Below are 4,599 nucleotides of genomic sequence, written 5' to 3' on the forward strand. Positions count from 1 at the left end.
AAAAAACAAACGGAAAAAAAAAAAAATGTTTGCACTGAAATCCAACTTGACCTTTGACCCTTCGGCGGATCAGAATGTGAACCGTTTTCTACAGACGTCTGAACAGACACGCGGTGTGTCAACTGTGTGTGTGCACCTGTGTGTGTGTGTGTGTGTGTGTGTCATCCAGATCAAGCATTTCATCACAAGCCTTGTTTGTACCGGGCTGTTTCCATGGCGACCGGGCCTCCCCCCCCACCCCCAACGAGCGACGCCCGTCTCCCTTATTTTTCTACCTGTAAATAGCTTCTTAACACGCGCAGCACTTTGCAAAAGCAGGCACTGTAAATACGAGCCTGCGCCCGAACCGAGAGGACGGGAGCCGGGACGAGGACCAGCTGGACGGAAGGAAACCAGGAGGTCACACTGAAGTCTTTATGTGAATTTCTTAAAACGTTGTTAAGTTTACACGGCTGAAACTGGGCCCCCATCAGCTGCTCCATCATGAACTCCACTGTTTCAACTACTTGTAAACAGCACGTGCGATTTGTTTCAACACACACACACACACACACACACCGGTCCGGTTCGCTCCCTCGTGTTCAACTCACACACACACACACACACACACACACACACACACACACACTCGTCAGTCCTCCAGGAGCTGCCAGAGGTGAAGCTCTTTTTTTTTTTTTTCTGTAAAAGCGTTGAAACAAGTTCTCTGCAGAGAAAAAAAAAAAAAACAGACTTGAAAAGTCGTCGGCGGTGAAGACTTCAGTTTTATGGAGAAAAACGTCTTTGCGACGGCGTCTTCCTCGCTAATAACGGCCTCCGACCGTGGAGGAGGAGACACTCGGAGGTCATAGGATGTGTTTTTTTTTTTTTTTTTTCTTTGTTAAAGCTGCTGAAGTCCTGAAGAAAATAAAAGGGTGTCCGATTTCAAGAGGTTTCAAAGCGTCACTTGATTTGCGGACATTCGTTTTAACGGCGCGGCGAAGATAATGAACGAATGGATGAATTAAACGTTTTTTTAAGCTTAGCCTCACAATATTGATGCTTCCTGGTGAGTCTTCACTGAATAACAACAAGTCGGACATGAAATGATTGTTTTTTTTAAATCAGTAACTCCGGAGGATAGAAATTTCTGAGTAAATCAAATCGAGGTTCAGTTAAAAGTTATTCTGATAAGCCGGCGAAATGATTGGATGAAGCCGGAGTTGATTCGGGGGATTAGCAGCTAACCGTTAGCATTTTGGGTACTCAACTGAAAAAAAAAATGCAATTATGAAAAAACGTTTACATGTATTGAATATTTGATTTTACCTCTAAATGTCTCCCATCTCAATATACTTTGGTTATCAGTTTCTGCAAAGACTGAATCAAAAAGATAAGATAAGATCGATCCTCATAGGGGAAATTCCTTAGTCACAGCAGCGTTACAGTTATGTTAAAAAAAAATAGAAATTAATATAAATAGAAATGCAGGAGACAGAAGATAGCGAGACAAAAAAAAATCCATGAATAAATAGACCAAAGAAACCAGAAAAAAAATAAGAGATTTAAAAGTAAGGATGCGAATGAAATTTATTTCTGACCGAAACAGATTTTTAAACATTTCCCAGCAACGTCCATCTGCAAGTCTATGTTTAAATTAAGTTATTTTAAAATCTTTAGAGCCGAGAGCTCCCACTCTGTGCAAAGTTAGGATGATTATTATTATTATTTGCCTTATTTCGGGGCCCATTAAGCTCACCCAAATGCAGAATTTCCATGTTTTTGAGTTGAATTTTTTTATTTTTTTTTCTCCTGCGTCACACGGAGGGGTGCGTTTCGGGCTCCGTGCGCGTAAACGGTCACGACAACCCGCAACCGCGGCCAGTCGGAGAAGGCCGCGGAAAAAAAAACCCCGCTCTGTTTACGTCGTGCCACTCAAAAAGTTTTCCACGGCGGCGGGGTTATGTAAGCAAAGCATAAGCATATCGGTCTGTGCAGAGAGCGCGTGCACGGCGCTGGCGGTGGAGGTCGGCGGTACCGGCGAGACGCGCAGCTGGATTGTGGGAGACGTGATGAAAGCGGCGAGGATCAGGTTGTGCGTCGGCCTGCGGCGCTGAGACGTTTCTTACGTCTCTGCCGCAGATTCAGTGCAAACTGTGATCCTTTTAGAAGATCGCCCAGAAGAACACACACACTCTCTCTCCTCTCGTAGTCATATAATCTGTCCATCTGAGCCAACCTTTGAAGATTTATAATAATAATAAGAATTATAAGTTTGGCTGCACACTGGGGGATGGTTTAGGAAAATCCAAGAACATGAATAGGAAAATAGATATACGTGTTCATTCATGGGCAACGCGGTGGTTTGCATGTTCTCTCCGTGTTTGCGTGGATTTTTTCCCTCGGTCTGAAAAGATGCAGCAGGTTAATTAGAAGAAAATTGGAAAAAAAGCCCCGAATGGTCGTCCGTCTGTGTGTAGACACACAAAAAAAATAAAGGTAACATTAAAATAGCACATCCAACATCTGAATGAATGGAATATTCTTATGAAACCCTTTGCTCTTGACGTGGTTGAATGTGCCGGCAACGAAATCACACGGAAATTGATCAACGGAAATCAAATTTATGAACCCGTGGAGGTCTGGATTTGGAGTCACGCTCGTAATAAATGTGGAAAAACACACAATGTCCTTAAAACAAGTCAAAATGAATCAGCGCCGCTTCCTAATTGGACAGTTTGCATTCACACAAGTGTGATTGGAGTTACATTGTGTTGTTTAAGTGTTCCCTTTACTTTTTTCAGCAGTAAATATATGTATATATGAGTGCAATTAAATTCAAAACAAAAGTTTTTAACACACGGCGGCGGGGCGCGTCGCTCGAGGTCGCCACCTTGCTCCTCCTGTGGACTGGCATCGATTATTTATCGGTAAAAGCCGAAAACGCCCCGATGTAATTGCCACTCTTATCCACCGCATGCATTATTGATAATCCACACACACACTCGTATTAGCGCACAGATTCCTACAATCGGTGTGTTTTCACTAATGCACAGACTGTGCAACCTACGTTAGCTCGCAGCTTCGTTGTATGATTCGTGTGAATTCACAGAATCGGTGGCAGTCCAAGTAAAAGCACGGTATTATTGGTTTTATTCTCATTTTCAAACCAAACTATGAATTACAACCTACTTATCGGTTGATCGGTCGATTGTCAAAACGGCTCCAGAGGAGCTACGTTCGGTTTTAAGGCCGAGAAAGTGGGACAGGGAAGCAAAGGATGGAGTTCTGGAAGGCGCCGCCGTCGCCTCACCTCCGAATTCCAATTAAGCAGCAGCGTGGAGGCAAGTCCCAGCATGCAGCGGGAGGAGGAGGAGGAGGTGGGTTTTCTCCTGAGGCTCTCCGTGGACTTTACGCATGAGAAAAACACAACCCCACCTGTTTCCTCCACAAGAACAAATCCACATACATACATAAACCCAAGCCTGACCCTTGACAGCTGCACCGCGGGAGAACTGCGCATGCGTGCGACTTTCTCGACCCGACAGTGTGACCTCGACTTACGCAGCCGAGCAAGAGTTGGACTTTTTTTTTATTATTATTATTATTTTTATTGCAAAAAGGGTAAAACAAAAGGTTTCGCCTCCAGCTGGTGCTGTGGCATCGTCATCCACGCCCTGGGTGGAGGCGAAGACTCGACATCAATGGGAAGAGAACTACAACCGGATGTGGATGATCTGCTTTCAAAATAAAAGCATGCGTGGCTGGACAGATAGTTCAACAAAATTCCTTTTTTTTGGTGTGTATTTGTTTTCTTACTTTCGAGAGGACATATAACATCTGGGAAAAACCCCTACCTCTAGAGACAACGTTGAGCCACTTTTTATGTATTTCTTTTTTTTAATATAAGATTTACACGGAGCTTTGGCTGTTTAATAAACACATTTTAACACTTTAAGATAATTAAAACCCTTATACCGAGACACAGTCAACATCTAAATCACTTCCGGGTTACAGGGGGAGCCGGCTCATCTCCCAACCAAGCGTGTGAATTTTCCTTATATCTTTTTAATAACGTCGTTTTTATTCCCAATTCCACGCATTTTTGATCGCGAAACCGCAATTATCCAACGTGAAGAAGTTTCTATAGAAAAAAAACAAAACAAAGCTTTCTTTTATTTTGAAACTCACAACCGGAAGTAGATAGTCTAATGAGCGGGTGATTGACACCTGTGTCTGCTGTTCGCACGGCTCGGCGCGGGGCAGTGCGGGGCAGTGCGGTCTGGGAGCCGGAGAGTGCGGAGCTGCGGGGAAGGTGAAGACCAGGAGTAGAGGAGAAGAACACGGATCATCACCCCCTACCCTGGAGCCTCCACCGGGACTCTGAACGACTTTGGCGGTGTTGTTTCTCCCCCGCACTCCCCGCAGCCGGTGGCGGTTCTTCCCGCGGTTCCTCCTCCGGGAGAGCGACGCACGTCTGAGGAGCAAACCCGGGGCTGGAGAACCGCGGGAGAGGGCGTGAAGCTCCTGGAGGTCGCGGGAGCAGCTGCGGTGACACCCGGCGCACCGCGCGGCGGAGGCGTGCGGGCTCTCCGATGCCCCCCGCACGCCACGCACCGAAGG

The 4,599-nt window shown here is 45.6% G+C and overlaps 1 protein-coding gene across 5 annotated transcripts in view; it reads left to right on the forward strand.

Annotated features, from left to right (window-relative positions):
• Positions 1-925, forward strand: part of bltp3b (bridge-like lipid transfer protein family member 3B) — a 28,906-nt gene extending 27,981 nt beyond the window's left edge. For all 5 annotated transcript variants that reach the window (XR_015106124.1, XM_086146395.1, XM_086146396.1 and 2 more), the window contains one exon: positions 1-925. This exon is cut by the window's left edge and continues 346 nt beyond it. The gene's annotated coding sequence lies outside the window, so the exon portion shown is untranslated.
• The last annotated feature ends 3,674 nt before the right edge of the window (positions 926-4,599 follow it).

This window comes from Fistularia commersonii, chromosome 5, assembly GCF_037954325.1.
Source record: "Fistularia commersonii isolate RoL2024-O1a breed Wild chromosome 5, RoL_Fcom_v1.0, whole genome shotgun sequence".
Lineage (NCBI taxonomy): Eukaryota > Metazoa > Chordata > Actinopteri > Syngnathiformes > Fistulariidae > Fistularia > Fistularia commersonii.